We start from the raw sequence: 22146 nt of genomic DNA, 5'->3' as shown, positions 1-22146 counted from the left end.
TGGATAGCGTAGGAGTAAAAATTACTATTCCCACTCCAGAGAGTGCAACAGTAGGGAAAGGGTTGGATAGCGTAGGGGTAACAATTACTATTCCAACTCCAGAGAGTGCAACAGTAGGGAAAGCGTTGGATAGCGTAGGGGTAAAAATTACTATTCCCACTCCAGAGAGTGCAACAGTAGGGAAAGCTTTGGATAGCGTAGGGGTAAAAATTACTATTCCCACTCCAAAGAGTGCAACAGTAGGGAAAGCGTTGGATAGCGTAGGAGTAAAAATTACTATTCCCACTCCAGAGAGTGCAACAGTAGGGAAAGCGTTGGATAGCGTAGGAGTATAAATTACTATTCCCACTCCTGAGAGTGCAACAGTAGGGAAAGAGTTGGATAGCGTAGGGGTAAAAATTACTATTCCCACCCCAGAGAGTGCAACAGTAGGGAAAGCTTTAGATAGCGTAGGGGTAAAAATTACTATTCCCACTCCAGAGAGTGCAACAGTAGGGAAAGCGTTGGATAGCGTAGGAGTATAAATTACTATTCCCACTCCAGAGAGTGCAACAGTAGGGAAAGCGTTGGATAGCCTAGGAGTATAAATTACTATTCCCACTCCAGAGAGTGCAACAGTAGGGAAAGCGTTGGATAGCGTAGGAGTATAAATTACTATTCCCACTCCAGAGACTGCAACAGTAGGGAGAGCGTTGGATAGCGTAGGAGTAAAAATTACTATTCCCACTCCAGAGAGTGCAACAGTAGGGAGAGCGTTGGATAGCGTAGGAGTAAAAATTACTATTTCCACTCCAGAGAGTGCAACAGTAGGGAAAGCCTTGGATAGCATAGGGGTAAAAATTACTATTCCCGAGGGGGGCGTGGCTAGCAGCCGATGATGGCGGCAGCAACCTAGAGAGGCTCCCGTAGCGAGGCGGCTTCCCGCATCAATCCGCATGCCTATCCGCTCACTGCTCAGTCCAAAGAGGGTGTCCTGGGTGCGGTGACCGAACGGCGCCGGCACAGAAAATTTGGGAGCGCTTGGATCCGGTAACGGGGCGAAACCTCATCTTCATCCCTTGTGGAAGACGGGCCTGGTGACACGAGGCGAGCATCGGTGTCGAGGAAATCCTGAGGCCGGGCGGAAGTTCACCCTCCCCGGCGCAACCATCCGGAAGTAGCCGACGACGCCATCGCCCGACATTCTTGGCTGGCGATCCTCCCCGCCGCCCTCTCCATCCCTCACGCTGTGTACCCGGTGGCGCTAGGCAGCTGTGCCCCTTGGCTGCGCTCGACAAAAGCCGGAGGGCCTGTGCAGCACCAGTCGCCATTTTGCCTGACCCAGCCGAGGCCGCCACAGCTCAGCGGCGGCCGGCGGCCCTCTGACAGCGCCAGCGACCTCTGGCCCACACCCATTCTGGGCCCTCCTGCATTCCCTTCCCCCCCGCGGACAGCTACGGACCTCCGACCCGCTCTGTTATAGACTTTGTCTCACTGGACAGTAATGGCGGGGAAGGGACAGCGGCAGACCGCTGCTCAGGCGAGGCTTGGGAAATATGCCTACGATAACCAGTCATCCGCCCAGCCTGAGCAGCGCAAATCACTGGGGAAGGGCGCTGACAACGACGGTGCTAAGAAAGCCACGCTGGACGATGTACTACGGGCGCTGGAGCAAGTGCAGGCCACGGTGGGCTCGACCGCGGCGGAGGTTACCCTTATCAGAGCAGACCTCCAGAAAATGAGCGAAAGAGTGAAGCAGGTGGAGGTGGTAACTAAATCTTTAATAGAAGATGTCTCCGACCTACAAGTGGCAATGGAGAGGCTGCAGGCGGACAATAAACTTCTGAAAAGTAAGTTGGATGACCAGGAGGGGCGTTCCAGACGCAACAACGTCCGTATCTTGGGGGTTCCGGAGTCTGAAACGAAGGGGGCCATGGACCTATACGTTGAAGACCTTATAAAGACTAAATTGGCCCCGAAGGGCCTGTCCAACTTCTTTACAGTGGAGCGGGCCCACCGGGTCCCGGGAGGGACGCCCACCCCGGGGGCCGCCCCGCGCCCCATCTTGGCGAGACTCTTTAACTTTAGAGACCGCGACGCGGTCCTCCAAGCCGCCAGGGTGGCTCCGCCCATCCAAATCCAGAATTCACGGATTTCGTTCTTTCCTGACTACACGGCGGAAGTCACCCGTAAGAGGAGGACATTCCTCGAACTTAAAAAGTCGCTTCGCGACCAAGAACTGCCGTACTCCATGTTGTTTCCGGCCCGGCTGAGAGTGGTGGCGGACAAGAAGGTCTGGTTTTTCGACTCAGCGGAGAATGCCAGGGAATGGCTGGATGGCTGGCGCACTGTGGACCGCACCTCCAACCGTCGGCGCAACAGGTCGGGAGAGGAGAGGTCGGGAGAAGAGAGCCGGCGGGGCTCACGTTCTCCACCCATGAACAGCGGGAATGGATCACCGTCACAGGATCGCTTGGGAGCTGCTGGAGGCGAATGAACTGACCACAAGGGACTAACGAGTTGCTCCTGAACTCTACTCCCATTCTGATTCTTCACTGAGTCGTTCATGGACGCTGGCCCGGACGACCCGAGGGCTGCAAAGGGACCGCCTGCTCTGGGGGACACTCTCCCCTGACGTGCAAGTACTCTGTTCTTGACATGGGATAAGCGCTCTGCTAAGTTGGGGTGGTGGGCAGTTTTGAGTCCGTTTGGCAGGGAGGCAGGGTGGGGGGAGTTGGGGGGGGGATTTGTTTGGTTCTACGGGAAATTCATGATGTCGATCACAAAATGCAGAATGTACTGTGCTGTTTACTGGAACGATGCTGGGAGGAGGGGCCTGGTGCTGATGGTTTTTGTCTCTAAGTCTCGATGGTGGTGGATGCACAGCCTAACGTGATGCAGGCGGGAGGGACGCGACTGGGCGGCTCTTCCCTCAAGCTTCTGGCCTGGAATGTGCGCGGTCTGGGTGATAGAGTGAAGCGCGGCCTCGTTCTGTCCGAGGTTAAGCGTCATAAACCTGACCTCATACTCCTTCAAGAGACCCATCTAATGGGTAATGCCACTAAGGCCCTGGACAGACGAGGGTATACAATGTTGGCCCACTCCGAATTCTCTACTGGGTCCCGGGGCACGGGTATCCTGCTCAGAAAATCCTCTACTTTTATCACCCTTAGCACGAAAACTGATACGCAGGGCTGTTTTGCGGCAGTGATTGGTCAATGGGAAGGGCGCCCCCTGACTATAGTATCAGTGTACATCCCACCGTCCTTGCACTCAGTGATGCTGCCGGCCCTGGGCGATTTCTTGCTGTCCCTCCCTGAGGGTGACACCCTGCTAGGCGGGGACTTTAATGCATCTGCTGACCCACAACTCGACAGGTTCCCAGCAATCGCCCTCCCCGGGGGTCCCTCCAGATTTCAGCGCTTCCTTGAGGCACTGGGGCTGATAGACATATGGCGACACGTCCACCCGACACTGCGACAGTACACCTTCCACTCCACCGTCCATAATAGTCTGTCCCGCATTGACCACTTTCTGGCGTTGAGGGATGGGTTACAGCGCGTCGAAGAGGTGCTCATACACCCTAGGGGCATCTCGGACCACTCCCCACTAACTCTCACCATTACTTCACAAACACGCACACGCCACCGCATCTTTCCGATGCACGCCTCATATCTTAAGGTCCCTAAGGTCAGGAAGGCACTGCAGACTGCCACGACACATTACTTCACGGAGAATGAGTCTACCGCAGCCTAGGCTGAGGTGCTATGGGAGGCCTATAAGACCGTCCTGAGGGGGCAAGCCATTAGCTCCATAACATCGCATAGACGAGAACAGGCGGCTGAACACTCGGCGCTCGAGCTACGACTTCGCGAAACAACCGCTGCCCACGAAGCAGACCCCACTGATGACACATTGCATGCGCTCATGCTGTCCCAGCGCCTCTATGCAGACCACGCGCGGCACATTACACAAGGTCACATCACTGATACGCAAAACCGAATATATGATATGGGGGATAAGGCAGGGAAAATGTTGGCTTGGCTCGACAAGAGAGGGGGAAGCGTCAAGGGGATCCAACAGGTTAAGGACGAAAAGGGAAATATCCAAACGGACCCAGCTCGGATAGTGGAGGCATTGGCTGCACACTTTGAGAAAGTCTACACCCCGGAGCGGGTCGTCACTGCGATTGCGGCCCAGAGCGCGCTGTATGATCTGCCCATCCCGGCGCTCTTGCCGGAGGCGGCAGCTGAGCTTGAGGCGCCCTTTACTGCTGACGAACTACGGATCGCCATTGGGGCCCTACATACGGGCAAAGCGCTTGGACCGAATGGCATCCCAATTGAGTGGTTTCAAGACCGCACTGCTGTCCTTAGCCCATACTTGCTCCGAATGTATGAGGAATGCCGTGCTACGGGGGTGCTCCCGTTAGACCAACGAACGGCCACGATCGTGGCTATTCCTAAGCCTGGTAAGCCCCCGGAGGAATGCTCCTCATACCGCCCTATATCCTTACTTAACGCAGAAAGCAAAATTCTAGCGAAACTTCTGGCAAATCGTCTCATGCCCCACCTATCTGATCTTATTCACCCGGACCAGTCGGGGTTCATGCCCCACAGGAACACCTCACTCAATTTACGACGGGTGCATGGGGTGTTGGCCAAAACGGATGAAATCGGCGAACCCGCGGCCATCTTGGCCCTTGATGCAAAGATGGCCTTTGACATGGTGGAGTGGGCGTATCTCTTTGAGGTCCTCCAGTACATGGGTTTTGGTCCTGTCTTCATCTCATGGGTCAAACTGCTGTACACCATGCCGGTAGCACATGTGGTGGCGAATGGCCACATCTCGCGCTCCTTCCCGCTCAAGCGCGGCACTCGACAGGGTTGCCCTCTTTCCCCCCTGCTATTTGCGCTGTCGCTGGAGCCCTTGGCGATCCGCGTTAGGACCACCCCCTTGCTTAAAGGGATTCAGTGGAGGGAGGGCTGGGAGGACCGCATATCGCTCTACGCGGATGATATGCTGGTCTACCTGACGGATCCTGACCATGGCATTCCGGCTCTCTTGCACATTTGCAATGCCCACGGAGAGGTGTCTGGCTACACCATCAATTGGAGTAAATCCGAATTATATGCCCTGACGGGCAGCCAACCGACGGTTGGCTCCACCTGCCCTCTGCGACTGGCCGGTTCGTCCTTTAAGTATCTTGGTATCCACGTCACGGGTGACCCGGTGGAATATGAAAGACTGAACCTAGCGCCGCCGTTGGACCGCCTCAGGCGAGATGCAAGCTTCTGGGCAGGATTACCGCTGACGATGCTGGGGAAAGCGGCCCTCTTCAAGATGAAATCCCTGCCCCGCTTTCTATATATTCTGGACAATACCCCTTTTGCTGTGCCCCCTAGGTACTTCAAGAGGGTGGCGGCGGTGGTCTCTGGCCTGCTGTGGAGTAACCGCCCGGCACGGATAGCTCACGCCAAGCTCTGTAAGGGCTGGTACGAGGGTGGCATCGCACTTCCTAACCTCCAACTTTACTATTGGGCGGCCCAGCTTAGGCCGATCAATCAATGGCTGCACGCATCGCAATCGGACCCAGCATTCCAGGCGGATCGGGCCCAGCTGGGGGCTGGTACCCTGCTGGCCCCGCTTTACGATAAACGAAAACTCAGGTCGCTAAAGGGGCCCACTAAGATCACGGTGGCCAACTGGCATGCAGCCACCGCTGCGCTGGGATGGAAAGATACTATCACCAAGCTCACCCCACTCTGGGACTCACGTGCTCTGGGCAACCTTCGGACCAGCAAGGGGTTCTCCCGCTGGGACGACATTGGCATTTCAACAGTGGGGGACATGTGGGACCGTGGGGCTGTTATCACGTTTGACCGACTGGAGGAACTCTACGACATGGGGCCACGTGAAACCTACCGATATGTCCAGATTCGTCATGCTCTGCTGGCGGTTATTCCAGTGGGGTCAACTCTCCCCGAGTCATCCCCGCTAGAGGATCGCCTCTTGACCGACTACATGGTAGAAAAGGCCACCTCCCTCACCTACCGGAAACTCCTCAATAATTCCCCAGACCCGCTAGTGCCTCTCAAGGGAAAATGGGAGCAGGACGTGGGGGAGATGGATGAACATGAATGGAATGAGGCACTGGCATCCCCTAAGGAAGCGGGCATATCCTCTAGAATGAGACTCATCCAACTCAAAGTTCTGCACAGAACATATTACACGAGGACATTGCTTCACCACATACAGCGAGCCCCCGACCCCTTCTGCTTGCGGGGCTGCGGGGAGGAGGGCACACTATTCCACACACTCTGGGACTGCTCCCTTATACAAACCTATAGGGCGTCAGGTCATGCGCACTATTTCACAGGTGCTAGAGGTCTCAGTGCTCCCAGAACCTCGTCGCTGCCTTCTTAATGTGTGGGAGCCAACTGACCTGTCCCGGCATGGCCGTCTCTGGGTAACGCTTGGAATGATGATGGCCAAGAGGGATATCGCGCAGCGCTGGGGGGTGGCGGATCTACCGAAGGCCTCGCTATGGTGTGTTAATATGGACAGGGCCATGGTCACAGAACGGGCAGTGTATTTGAACAGGGAGTGCCCGGCCAAGTGGAACAAAGTTTGGTCCCCATGGAACGTTTACCGAGGTGAGATTTGTGAGCCACTTCCTGAAGGTGACACACTAGAGTCAGATGAGGAAGACTGAATGTGCGGGAAGGGCTTAGTGGTGGGGGGGGCGACACCGGGAGGGAGGCGGAGTAACGGTAAGGGACGGTGACTACTGTACCTGACAGGGTGTGCAAAGTGCTGTTGGCTCGGACTCAGAAGTACGCTTCCACCTAACTGGCATTAAGTTTCCTGTATCGATGATAATGTGATTTCCCGAAGTTTTGACTGTTCTTTTTTTTAGGTACAAAACATAAAACGAAAACCTCTTAATTCGGCATGGACCATTCGCAACTCCTCTTCACAATTTCTTTCTGGATCACTACATTCATGTCCTCACGACCGCAGGTCCAATTGTATTGTAATAATGAATATTTCTTTGCTTAGCGCTTCCTTAGCGGCCGGCCCGGTTGGGTTGTAGGCGACAAGCTGTGTAATAACTGTGAAGGCTAAATAAAGGTTTTCAAAAAAAAAAAAAAAAAAAAAAATTACTATTCCCACTTCAGAGAGTGCAACAGTAGGGAAAGCGTTGGATAGCGTAGGAGTAGAAATTACTATTCCCACTCCACAGAGTGCAACAGTAGAGAAAGCTTTGGATAGCGTAGGAGCAAAAATTACTATTCCCACTCCAGAGAGTGCAACAGTAGGGAAAGCGTTGGATAGCGTAGGGATAAAAATTACTATTCCCACTCCAGAGAGTGCAACAGTAGGGAAAGCTTTGGATAGCGTAGGGGTAAAAATTACTATTCCCACTCCAGAGAGTGCAACAGTAGGGAAAGCATTGGATAGCGTAGGAATAAAAATTACTATTCCCACTCCAGAGAGTGCAACAGTAGGGAAAGGGTTGGATAGCGTAGGGGTAAAAATTACTATTCCCACTCCTGAGAGTGCAACAGTAGGGAAAGTGTTGGATAGCGTAGGGGTAACAATTACTATTCCCACTCCTGAGAGTGCAACAGTAGGGAAAGTGTTTGATAGCGTAGGGGTAACAATTACTATTCCAACTCCAGAGAGTGCAACAGTAGGGAAAGCGTTGGATAGGGTAGGGGTAAAAATTACTATTCCCACTCCAGAGAGTGCAACAGTAGGGAAAGCTTTGGATAGCGTAGGGGTAAAAATTACTATTCCCACTCCAGAGAGTGCAACAGTAAGGAAAGCGTTGGATAGCGTAGGAGTAAAAATTAATATTCCCACTCCAGAGAGTGCAACAGTAGGGAAAGGGTTGGATAGCGTAGGGGTAAAAATTACTATTCCCACTCCTGAGAGTGCAACAGTAGGGAAAGTGTTGGATAGCGTAGGGGTAACAATTACTATTCCCACTCCTGAGAGTGCAACAGTAGGGAAAGTGTTGGATAGCGTAGGGGTAACAATTACTATTCCAACTCCAGAGAGTGCAACAGTAGGGAAAGTGTTGGATAGCGTAGGGGTTAAAATAACATACTTATAAATAAAAGCTTTTTTTAATTTTAAAAATATAAACTATTAAATAAATATAAACCATATACAATACCTATACATAATTATAAAAAACATGATTAGCTAAATATATTTAACCAAAAATAAATATAAAAAAACCCATTTTATAATATTTAATTACTAATTAATAATTAATTAACAATTATATTAACAAAAAAATTAATTTAAAAACATTATTACTTAATTAAATTATAATTACTTCCCACCCTATTCCCCTATAAACCTACTACCCACAACAGAACACATTTATCTATTTATGAATTAATTAAAATTATTTACCAATCAATTACAATTAATTACAAATTAATTAAAATTAATTACCAATTAATTAAAATTTATTTATAATTCCTACTAATTAATAATTAATTAAACATAATTAAATAACTTCCCACCCTATATTCCTATGAACCCACAACCCGCTACAGAACATATATATCAATTAATTTATTAAAATGAAATACCAATTAATTAAATTTATTTACCAATTATTTAAAATTATTTAATAATAACTACTAATTAATTTTTAATTTAACATAATTAAATTACTTCCCACCCTATTCCCCTATAAACCCACAACCCGCTACAGAACATATTTATCAATTAATCAATTAATTAAAATGAATTACCAATTAATTAAATGTAATTACCAATTATTCATAATTAATTAATATTAACTACTAATTATTAATTAATTTAACCTAATTATATTACTTCCCACCCTATTTCCCTATAAACCCATAACCCGCTACAGAACATATTTATCAATTAATCAATTAATTAAAATAATTTTCCAATTAATTAAACATAATTACCAATTAATTACAATTTATTAATAAATCCTACTAATTAATAATCAATTTAACATAATTAAATTACTTCCCACCCTATTCCCCTATAAACCCACAACCCGCTCCGGTACTAAAACATATAATTTGCTTATAAATAAATGTATTAATATATAAAATGAATACACATATAATATTAATTATTTTAAATACTTAAGTAAAACATATAACACATACATATTAAAAAACAAAAAAATAATACAAATATCGATATTAGTGTCATCGAAATTAGTAACATCGATATATATGCTATCGATATTACTAACTTCGATATTACTTACATCGATATAAAGAATTTCGATATTACTTACCTTAGGGTCGATATTCTGTCAAACAATATTCTTGACATCGATATTCTGCACCTTCGAAATTTCTAACACGATATTTTGGTAGGTCGATATTTAATACTCGATATTTTGACGGTGTACCGATAGGCACACTTCACAATATTTGTTATATTTGACTTGTGGACACCGCTCTAGAGATTGGAACATGTTAAACAAGCACCAGCGACTTTAATCAGGGTCAAATTCATTTTTCGTAAGTCACTGGTAAATTACGTGATTTTACCCAGGATCACACGATGTTGAGCCGGACCCAGGACTCGAACCTGGGTCCCTAGAACCAAAGGCAGCACCTATGGCATTAATGCCAAATACACTCCTCCTTGAAATATGCAACGTTCCCACTAGTATTGGGATGAAGGGGAAAGGAGCGAGGCTTTAAAAAAAATAATACAAAAAGCTCTTCACTCTTACCTGCCAGAGAATGGAATCTTCAGAAAGGATGTAACCGTTGTAAACTCCTTGCAGTGAAACGTACTTCCGACGTGAGAAGCAACATGGGGCGCAACTAAACAGAACTTCGGGGGGGGGGGGGGAGACTAAGATTCCCAGCCAGGATTGACCCTAACACTGATCGCACACGTGAGAGGGACAGGTGAGTGAAGTGTTGCATGAGCAGGATGAGTAGTGTGCTCGTGTGACTGCACGGTGAGGTACAGGGTAAACAGCGCAAGAGTATTGTGAGTGCAGAGTGATCACTGTGAGAGCAGAGTGTGCGGTGTGCTCATGTGACCGCAGGGTAAGTTGAGGGAGAACGGTGTAAGTTCATGGTGTGTGGCATAAGTGCAGTGTGGTCACTGTGAGTGCAGGGTGAGTGTGAAAGTGAAGGACGAGAATGAGGAGTGAGTTTTCTGAATGCAGGGTGCATTCCCAGACACAGTTGAAGTTACTCAGCATGTTATTGAGGCTTGGCATAGGGTTTCAGATATAACTGAAACTATTTCTTTTATGGCAAGGTCCAGGGATCGAGGGTGGGGGAAATAAATATTGTGCTCATCCTGCAATAAACTTCCAGTCTTGCGATTAGGGTTGCCAGCTCATTATATTGATGTCCCAGAAGGTACAAAAGTAAGAAGTCCCCTTAAGCCTATTTTCAGCACTGATCGGTGCACACTTGGAAGAGCAAAGATACATAGAAAGCATTTTTAATTGTGTTCTTAGGCTGCCTGAATGATCTATGACTTACAATTAAAGGGAACAAAGATTGAAGCGTCACATTACAAAAGGAATATATACTATTTTATTTATAACCCTAATTAGTGTCAAGACAAGGCCTTTGCAGGCTCTTTAAACAGCACATGGCTGGCATTTTTATTTTGGTAACCCTTCTTTATATTCCTTTTCATGAAATGTATTCTCACATTAAGGCAGTAAGAAGTAAAATGTAAGGAATAGGCAGTGTGGGTGCACAGGGGGTACTGGAACCAGAAAACAAACAGCCTCTTTAATCAGTTTACAAAGGTATGTAAATATGCACATGGGGGCAGATTTACAAGCCCCTTGCGCCATTTTTGAGTCACTTTTTCCATGTTAAAAGTGACGCAAAGTGGTGCAAGGGGCTTGTAAATGAGCCCCATGGCTTTTAACAGGCGCACAATGCCCATGGGTTCAAAAGGCTTCAGCTTGCCTCCCCCCCACCTCCACCTGTCGTGTGTGTCAGCCCGGGCTGAGACAGGGGCTGAGACAGCTTCCCGGGCACACACACAGACAGTTTTGGAGATGCCAGCCGCACCCGAGTACTTCACAGGTCTTTAAAAGACCATTTACGCATTAATGAGGCTTTGTTGTTTTCCACCCTTTCTTAGAGCCCCTGCATCTCCATGACCATGAGAATTAGCCCACCCCCGAAATAGTCGTGCCTCTGGCCTTTAAAGACCGGTGACTCTTGACACTCTCAGCCGAGCCCCCAGCAGCTGGAGCAGCAGCAGCCCGGGCTGAGAGGCACGTCTCGCGCCTGGAAGCAACAGTGTGGGGTGAAATGCACGCCCCCCCCCCCTGTAGGGATGCGGCGCCCCCACCCAGGGGGGCGCACCAAACAGTTTGAAGACCTATGCCTTAGGGCATGTATGTGTGCCACATCTGCACACAAGCATGATTCAGGGGTGCAACAGGGTGTCAAAGTGACACCCTGGCACCCGCTCTTTGTAATTTAAATCCAGAGCGCTTCCTGCTTATAATTTGTGCCTGCTTGCTGATTGCATTGATATAGTAACGCTGATTGCATTGATATCATAGCGCTGTGTTGCTGAGGTGCGCATTCATAGACATTCGGTTGTGCTTTGCTGCCTTTGCCTGAGTTGATAATTTGTACCTGGTTCTGCCGGTGCCACTGGCCATTTCTTAGCCATTTTCAAAGTTTTGCCCCAATCTTGTCCTGTTAGGCTCTTGGCTTGCTGCCATTTTGTTGTTTGTTGTTGTGCCTCCCTGCCCGGCTCTCCACCCCGCTTCCGCCTCCCAGCTGCTCCTTCCTCCCACTGTAAGCTTAGGCTCGACTCTCCTGTGCAAGCGCTGTGACCGTCCTGTGCTCATCAGAAGCGGTCGCTCCTCACGCTGCTCCAGGCTCTGTTTGGCATCGTAGCGCTATACTCCCAGACCGCTCTTTGTAATTTAAAGCCAGAGCGCTTCCTGCTTATAATTTGTGCCTGCTTGCTGATTGCATTGATATAGTAACGCTGATTGCATTGATATCATAGCGCTGTGTTGCTGAGGTGCGCATTCATAGACATTCGGTTGTGCTTTGCTGCCTTTGCCTGAGTTGATAATTTGTACCTGGTTCTGCCGGTGCCACTGGCCATTTCATAGCCATTTTCAAAGTTTTGCCCCAATCTCGTCCTGTTAGGCTCTTGGCTTGCTGCCATTTTGTTGTTTGTTGTTGTGCCTCCCTGCCCGGCTCTCCACCCCGCTCCCGCCTCCCAGCTGTTCCTCCCTCGCCCCCGCCCCCTCCACTATCCACATATGACAGATGCCTTTGCGTGCAGCGTTCACGCGCAGCGGTCGCGCCCAATGCGCGCCGAAGGTGCGCCAAAGGTAAGCCCGTCTACGCCCGTCCGCGCCTGGACCGCGCCCAGCGCCAGACCCCCTGGCCCCCGTAAAATCCACTCCGCCCGCATAACATACGACGCCGCAAGGCTCTCAGCCCTTAACCCCGGCCGCACACCAAACTGCTACCAAGCCGCCCCAGGACACACCCATGGACCCTTCACCTGCCACTCCTGCAAGTTCGACTGCATCAGGACCCACACCAAATCCACAGACTCCAATCAGAGCGCCGACACTAACCACCTAAAGTGCATCCTGCTCAACACCCGCTCGGTCCACAGACACGCCATTGAACTCTGGAACCTACTCGACACTACATCGCCGGATGTCGCCTTCCTTACAGAAACCTGGATGAACGCATCATCAGCACCCGACATCGCCATAGCCATCCCGGACTGCTACAAGATCATCCGAAAGGACCGCACCAACCAAATAAGAGGAGGCAGCGCCATCATCCATAAGAACACCATCTGCATCACGACCAGTTCAGACGACAACCTCACAACCGCCGAACACCTTCACTTCCAGATCCACATCGACCCCAAGACCACACTCAGAGGAACCCTCATCTACAGACCACCAGGACCCCGCACACAATTCAGCGATGACATCACTGACTTCATCAGCCCACACGCCCTCCCCTCCGAGGACTACATTCTACTGGGAGACCTCAACTACCACCTGGAAAAGAAAAACAACTCCAACACCACCACCCTTCTGGACAACCTGGCCAACCTCAGACTCGAACAACTTGTCAATATCCCCACCCACTATGCCGGACACACGCTCGACCCAATCTTCACCTCCAGCAAGCACATCTCCTTCATTCACACCACAGCTCTCCACTGGACGGACCACAGCTGCGTTCACTTCAACTACAAAAAGACCACGACACACAACCCCCCACAACCTATTCCCCGATTCAACTGGAACAAATTTACTACCGACCAGCTCTTCACATCGCTTCACCAAAACCCTCCTGCCAAATCATCGGACCCAAACCAAGCAGCCACCAACCTCACACAATGGATCACCCACAGCGCAGACGAACTAGCACCCTTGAAAAACCATCAAATCAAGCAAGGTAACAAAAAAGCCCCCTGGTTCAACGATGACCTTAAGAAATCCAAGAAGTTATGTCGCACACTCGAGAAAGCCTGGAGAAAAAACCCAACCACTGACAGCCTGACCACCTTCAAGAACGCAACCCGCAAACACCACCAACTGATCCGATCCACCAAGAAATCAGCATTCAAGGATCGACTTGACAACAACGACCACAACAGCAAGGAACTATTCAACATCGTCAAAGAATTCACCAACCCCACCGCCGGCGCCAACGACATCACTCCCTCCCAAGACCTCTGCGACTCCCTAGCCTCTTTCTTCTACAACAAAATCGCCGACATACATAACAGCTTTGAAAACCAGTCCAGGGACCAGTCCACTCCACCCACCTCCGAACCAACACACCCCTCTAACAACCTTTGCGCCTGGAACCCAATCACCACTGAAGACACCATCCGCCTGATGAACTCCATCCACTCAGGATCGCCAACCGACCCATGTCCCCACCACATTTTCAACAAAGCAGACTCCATCCTCGCACCCCATCTCCGAGACGTCATCAACTGCTCCCTCAACTCCGCTACCATCCCGGAAAGCTGGAAATATGCCGAACTCAGCGCCCTTCTGAAGAAACCCACAGCAGACCCCACTGAACTTAAGAACTACCACCCCATATCGCTCCTCCCATATCCTGCCAAAGTTATTGAGAAAGCCGTCAACAGTCAGCTCGCCGCCTTCCTCGAAGCCAACAAATCCCCTCACAGTCCGGCTTCCGAGCCAAACACAGCACCGAAACCGCCCTCATCGCAGCAACAGACGACATCCGAACTCTACTGGACAAAGGAGAAACAGCTGCCCTCATCCTACTTGACCTCTCCGCAGCCTTTGACACAGTCTGTCATAGCATCCTCATACAACGCCTCAGCAACGTCTGAATACAAGGAAAAGCATTGGACTGGATCATCTCGTTCCTCGCCGGAAGAACCCAGAGAGTCCGCCTCCCCCCTTTTAGATCAGAGGCCACCGAAGTCATCTGCGGCGTACCACAAGGATCATCACTCAGTCCCACCCTCTTCAACATATACATGAGTCCCCTCGCATCCATCGCACGCCAACACATCCTCAACATCATCTCCTACACAGACGACACCCAGCTGATCCTCTCCCTCACCAAAGACCCAAACACCGCCAAAACCAACTTACACGAAGGAATGAAAGAAGTAGCCGAGTGGATGAAGAACAGCCGTCTAAAACGGAACTCGGACAAAACGGAAGTCCTCATCTTAGGATCATCCCCCTCCGCCTGGGACGACTCATGGTGGCCACCGGCCCTGGGAACTGCACTCATACCTACGGACCACGCACGTAACCTGGGCTTCATCCTGGACTCCTCCCTCTCGATGACCAAACAAGTCAACGCCGTCTCATCCTCATGCTTCAACATCCTACGCATGCTCAAAAAAATCTTCTGCTGGATCCCCACCGAAACAAGAAATACGGTCACCCGCGCACTGGTCACAAGCCGACTGGATTACGTAAACACCCTTTACGCCGGAACCACAGCCAAACTACAGAAAAAACTCCAACGCATCCAAAACGCCTCAGCTAGACTCATACTGGACATCCCCTGTCAAGCTCACATTTCCGGTCACCTGAAAGACCTCCACTGGCTCCCCGTCAACAAGAGAATAACGTTCCGTCTCCTCACCCACGCACACAAAGCCCTCTACGACCTAGCACCTGAATGCCTCAACACGCGACTGTCCTTCTACACCCCCACCCGCCAACTACGATCATCCAATCAAGCCAGTGCCGCAATTCCGCACATCCATAAATCCACCATGGGGGGAAGAATCTTCTCCTACTTAGCGGCCAAAACCTGGAATTCTCTCCCCACCCACCTCCGCCTTGTACAGAACCACCTCTCCTTCAGAAAGCAACTTAAAACTTGGATATTCGATAAGTAAAGTACCCCCCCCCCTCTCCCAAGCGCCTTGAGACCCTCTGGGTGAGTAGTGCGCTATACAAATTTCTGAACTTGAACTTGAACTTGAATGTTTCCCCATTTTACCGAATCGGTATTTACCGATTCAGTAATTGCCATTTATTCCTATGGGCCTCCAGACTGTTACTATTTACCAGAGTGAATCTATTTTCAAACACACATTGGGAGAATAATTACCCCACAGGGGCGGCTCTAGGCTCATGGTGGCCCTGGGCAGGGAGCGTAGGTAGGAGGCCCCGGATTCTATCACACAGCGCCAAGGGCATGGGAGGTGCAGCGCGCTGGATGGAGAGCGGGCCATGTGCCGCTAGCCTGTGACCAGCGGCGGGAGGGAAGCACTGCAGCAGGCAGGGTGCCCAGCTCCCCGCTCCATGTTCCCACCCCAGACCACAGGAGGGAGGCAACATGGACTCACAAAAGGCACCCCAAAATGAACTTTGTATCTGCAGTTGGAATTCTAAATATCGGGGCTCCTGTGCTGCGGGACCGCGAGGCAGCCATAGCACCAGTACATGCTGCCCTGACAGGATGCAGCCCTGACAGGATGCACAGAATACTGAGTGTCTGTCCCACAGCATGCCCCCTCACTCGTACTGTATCCCAGTTTCAAGCAGGGGTCCTTCTGCTCACGGCAACACCGTCACTTGCAACCCTTTACCCTTCGCCCAGATAAAATCGCCTAGGCTAGAATAAAAATTGTAACCTTGCTCAGAATGCACTTTCCTGAAGTAGCTAATGAGAAGCAGCGACTGCTAAACGTAGTGTCCCTTCAGGGAGCACCTGTCCCAGATGCTATGCACAGCGCCTCAGCACAGCGCCTTCTCACTGCCTCTGCGTTCAGCACTAGGCGAACCATTAGAATGACAATTGAATTGAGCTCCACAGCAATACTCACAGTATGCGCTGTGTTGCCTTAGTTACAAGTTCTGACCTTTAGAAAACTACTTTATTATTAATATGCAAAAACGCGACATCTTTTTGTTAAAAAACGACAAACACAGGTAGGTGAATGTGTGTTTAACCCAGTGTGTCCACTTTTGTGCCTTTTGCGTTTGGAGTCATGCATGCGTTTTGAAACTACTAGCAGTGCACACTCATTCAAAAGGAATACTATAACGAGAGCCGGAGGCCGCCAAATCCCTGCCAGGGGCCGCCACACAAATATTGTATCCATCCTCGTGGCGGCCCCTGGGGTTTGGCGGCCCTGTGCAGGTGCACAGCTTGCACATGCCTAAAGCCGGCCCTGTACCCCATATGTTGATCGTCCATTTCAATACAAAGGAGTGGTTTGCTGCCCATCGGGATCGTTCATTGATAGCTCTTCCCTAAGTGCTCCATATACCATCTTGTCCTGATGAAGACCCCACATTGAGGAACTAACAACCCTTCATCAGCAGCGGTCAAAACGTAGACTACCACACACTCTCAAACCATAGGAATAGAAGAAATCAATTTGTTTTGACCTATGTGTTATGATTACACGGGAACTATGGACCTATATTAGGCTGTAAAGGTTCTACAGTATATAAATGCAATTTATGACCCCAGGACACCCCCACGCCGCACGGCTTGCCAGCTGTAGCGCGTCTCTGCCCCGGCACCACAGGCTCGCCCTGACCTCGGTGCCCCTCGCTGCTGCTCGTTCCCTCTCTCCCCGCTGTTGCCTCATTCTGTGCATCTCATAACTGTAATCTCTTTAATCCCTGTTTAATTGTTTTTGTTCCTCGCTAGTATTGTAGTCTTGCCCTCATTTTGTGCATTTCGTAACTGTATCCTCCTTATTTTTTTGTCTGTTTAATTGATTTGTGCCTGTTAGTATTGTATCCCAGGTGTGCCTCCCCCGCTTCCTGCTGCTGCTCCCTCGCGGCCCCGTCCCCTTTCTATTCAGAGTTCACGCACAGCGGGCGCGCCGATTGTGCGCCAAAGGCAAGCCCATCTGCGCCCGTCCATGCCTGGACCGCGCCCAGCGCCAGGACCCCTGGTCCTCAACGAGGCCAGCGCACCCGATGAACTTACGGCGACGCCACCCTCCACGCACTCAACGCCGGCCGGAACCCCGCCTGCTACCGAGCCACCCCGAGACGCACCCACGGACCCTTCACCTGCCAAACCTGCCAATTCGCCTGCCTCCGAACCTGCACCGCACCCGCCGGGCCGAGCACCAGCAACAACCCCCTCAAGTGCATCCTGCTCAACACCCGCTCCGTCCACAGGCACTCCGTCGAACTCTGGAACCTCCTTGACACAACATCACCAGACGTCGCCTTCCTCACTGAAACCTGGATGAACACCTCCTCAGCCCCCGACATCGCCATAGTCATCCCGGATGGCTACAAGATCACCCGGAGGGACCGCATCAACCAAACCGGAGGAGGCATCGCCATCGTCCACAGAAACACCATCCGCATCACGACCAACTCCGACGACACCCTCACCGCCGCCGAGCACCTTCACTTCCGGATACACACCGATTCCAAGACCACCCTCAGAGGCACCTTCATCTACAGACCCCCGGGACCACGCACACAATTAAGCGAAGCCATCGCAGACTTCATCAGCCCCTACGCCCTCACCTCCACAGACTACATCCTCCTAGGGGACCTCAACTTCCACCTGGAGAACAACAAGGACTGCAACATCGCCGCCCTGCTGAACAACCTGGCCAACCTCGGACTCAAGCAACTGGTGAACACCCCCACCCATTACGCCGGCCACACGCTTGACCCCATCTTCTCCTCCAGCAAGCACATCCCCTTCAGCCACTCCCCTGGACTACACTGGACAGATCACAGCTGCGTCCACTTCAACTTCAGGAGAACCACGACCCACCACCACCCGCAACAGGTTCCCCGCAGAAGCTGGAGCAAGATCACCACCGACCAGCTCACCACCACCCTCAGCCAGAACCCGCCCACCAACACGACGGACCCCAACGAAGCAGCCCGCAACCTCACACAGTGGCTCACCAACTGCGCCGACGAACTCGCACCACTGAAGAACCCTCCCAGCAGACCTGGAAGCAGGAAAGCCTCATGGTTCACTAACAACCCCAAAAACTCCAAGAAAACCTGCCGCACCCTTGAGAAAGCCTGGCGCCACGACCAGACAGCAGAAAACATGACAGCCCTCAAGAACGCCACCCGCAAACACCACCAGCTGATCCGCACCACCTAGAAGACAACATTCAAAGAACGACTGGACAACAACACCCACAACAGCAAAAAACTCTTCAGCATAGTTAAAGAGCTCTCCAACCCCAGCGCCGGCAACAACGACATCACACCCTCGCAAGACCTCTGCAACTCACTCGCCTCGTTCTTTCACCGCAAGATCGCCGACATACAAAACAGCTTCGGCGCACTGACAATGCACCCAACCACCGAACCAGCACCCCCCACCACCACCCTCAACACCTGGACCCCTGTCAGTACCGAAGACACCACCCGTCTGATGAACACCATCCACTCCGGCTTCCCTACCGACCCCTGCCCACACCACATCTTCAACAAAGCCGACTCCATCATTGCACCCCAACTCCGGAACATCATCAACAGCTCCTTCGTATTCACCACCTTCCCGGAGAGCTGGAAACATGCCGAGCAGAGCGCCCTCCTGAAGAAACCCACCACGGACCCCACGGACCTCAAGAACTTCCGCCCCATCTCGCTCCTCCCCTTTCCAGCCAAAGTCATTGAGAAGACCGTCAACAGACAACTCTCCGCCTTCCTCGAGACCAACGGATCCCTCGACCTCTCACAGTCCAGCTTCCGAGCAAAGCACAGCACCGAGACCGCCCTCATCGCAGCCACCGACGACATCAGGTCCCTGCTCGACAACGGGGAAACTGCTGCCCTCATCCTCCTGGACCTCTCAGCAGCCTTCGACACCGTATGCCACCACACCCTGATACAGCGCCTCAGCAACACCGGAATCCAAGGAGCGGCACTGGAGTGGGTCACCTCGTTCCTCACCGGAAGAACCCAGAGAGTTCGCCTCCCCCCGTTCCGATCCGCGGCCACCGAAGTCATCTGCGGCGTTCCGCAAGGCTCCTCACTCAACCCCACCCTCTTCAACGTCTACATGAGCCCCCTTGCAGCCATTGCTCGCCAACACAACCTCAACATCATCTTCTACGCCCACGACACCCAGCTGATCCTCTCCCTCAACAACGACCCTGCCACCGCCAAAGCCAACCTCCAGGAAGGAATGAAAGACGTCGCAGAATGGATGAAGATCAGCCGTCTGAAACTAACTCAGACAAGACGGAAGTCCTCATGCTCGGACCATCTCCCTACGCCTGGGACGACTCCTGGGGGCCCCCTGCCCTGGGCACCGCACCCAAGCCAACGGACCATGCACGCAACCTGGGCTTCATCCTGGACTCCTCTCTCACGATGACCAAGCAAGTCAACGCCGTCTCGTCATCCTGCTTCAACACCCTGCGCATGCTCCGAAAGATCATCCGATGGATCCCCACCGAAACCAGGAAGACGGTCACCCAGGCCCTCGTCAGCAGCCGCCTAGCCAACGGGAACACCCTCTAAGCTGGAACCACAGCCAAGCTCCAGAAAAGACTCCAGCGCATCCAGAACGCCTCAGCACGACTCATCCTGGACATCCCTCGCCACAGCCACATTTCGGCCCACCTGAAAGACTTGCACTGGCTCCCCGTCAGCAAGAGGATCACGTTCAGACTCCTCACCCACGCACACAAGGCTCTCCACGACACGGGCCCGAAGTATCTCAACAGCCGCCTCACATTCTACACACCCACCCGCCAGCTCCGATCCGCCAGCCTCGCCCTTGCCTCCGTCCCACGAATTCGCAAATCCACCGTCGGAGGAAGATCCTTCTCCTACCTGGCGGCCAAGACATGGAACTCCCTCCCCACTCACCTACGTCTGACCCTGGACCATCTCTCCTTCAGGAAACAACTCAAGACCTGGCTGTTCGAGCAGTAGCGCCCCCCCCCCCCCACCTCAGCGCCTTGGGACCCTACGGGTGAGTAGGACGCTAGACAAATTTTGCTGATTGATTGTGCCTATGTCACACCACCTTTACCCTGTCCCTCACCTATCCAATCATCCCCATTTCCCTTAAAACCTTCTTTTTCTCTATTACACTGAGAGCACTGTAAATATTACATGCAATAAGAGTATATTGAAAGTAGATACATGGATTAACATTAATGCTTTGAATTACAAGAGCATTTAATGAATGTTTTACTTACAAATAAACTTGTGTTCCTGGTGAACTTACTTGGAACAGTTTTGTGGTGAATTGTTGGTGCGAATGTAAAGATATAGGGACTACTTCGACCCTTTCTCGAACGTACTGCCATTATGACCCAGGTCGGGTAGTTTTATAGGTTTACCCCGTTTAAACTGGATATAGAGCTTCCTTGCTAGTGCCGGTTGAACTTCATCCAGAAAACCTTCTAATCTATAGATATCCTTTTGACCTAGGAATCTTTCGGTCAGTGATCCCGAAGAGGAGCTCATTATTCATCTTATTCGTCTTGTAGCTTTTGGCAAGGTCTGCTTTGGGCACGGTTAAGCAGGCCTCAGCAGGAATATCCAACACACTCGCTTAACCCCTTTTTTTAGGGTTTCCATGATATGATGAAGCCACGGCAGTCTCCCCACTCCCGATAACCCTTAGATCTCCTCTGAAGCCAATATGAAAGATATTAGTTTGGGAGTAACCCAAATTCTTATCCAAAAGAGGAGGGGACTGAGGCCTATTCCCTCCGAGATAGGTCTAACCCTAGGTTTAATCTAAGGGCAATCAGTGGAGGACTCGAGGGAAGATTCAACAGTTGCCTAATGAAGCAGTTCTCTGTCTAAGTGATGTCACTTACCCGTTTGTGGCCCAAAGCTCAGTCCCATACAAGGTAGCACCCAAGGCAGCCAATTTATAAATCTCGATAGTGGGTCTGATTGGATTAAAGAAGGACCCCCTGTACACCCTGGAGAGCCTGCCCGTGCATTGCACCAGTTTAAGCATTTCCTAGGCAATATGGACCGACCAGTCCAAGCGTTCGCTAAGCGTTACTCCTAAATAGTCAAAGGTTGGAACCCTCTCTAATGGATTCCCATTCAAACTTGGGTTTGGGCGTGTAGAGTGGAATGGGTTAAAAGCCATGAATTTAGTTTTGTTGATGTTATTTCTAGACCCCTCGACTTTCAGAAAACGTTAAAATTATCGAGTACCCTTTGGATACCCATTGGGGTCTTTGAAAGGAGTAGGGTATCATAAGGTAACATCAACACAGGCACCTTGACAGACTCCAACCTAGGGGCGCCATTATTAATGGTGTGCAGCGACTAAATGAGGCCAGTAATACAGAAAGTAAATAATGTTGGTGTCAACACACAACCTTGACTGAAACCCTTGATAACAAAAAAGGGTTCGGAGAGTTCACCCAATTTACCACAGCAAACCTGCGCAAAGTTCTTCTTGTGGAGCCTTTCGGCCAGAACACATCCCTAAGAACCAAGTCAAAAGCTGACTTTAATTCCACAAAGATCAAATAGAGGCTGCCACCCTCGAAGACATCTGTTTTCCAGTATAAAAGATGTAGTCTGAAGACTTGGTCTATCGCGGAGGTGCGCTCCTGGAAACCTGCTTGAAAGGGGCTGAGAACCTTATTACCTTCCATCCAATCCTGATGTCTTTCTAGTATCACTCTAGAGAATATGTTTTGCATCATGTC

Source organism: Lissotriton vulgaris, unplaced genomic scaffold, assembly GCF_964263255.1.
Source record: "Lissotriton vulgaris unplaced genomic scaffold, aLisVul1.2 SCAFFOLD_2616, whole genome shotgun sequence".
NCBI lineage: Eukaryota > Metazoa > Chordata > Amphibia > Caudata > Salamandridae > Lissotriton > Lissotriton vulgaris.
The sequence above is the reverse complement of the archived record's forward strand: the minus strand, read 5'-3'. Positions refer to the sequence as shown.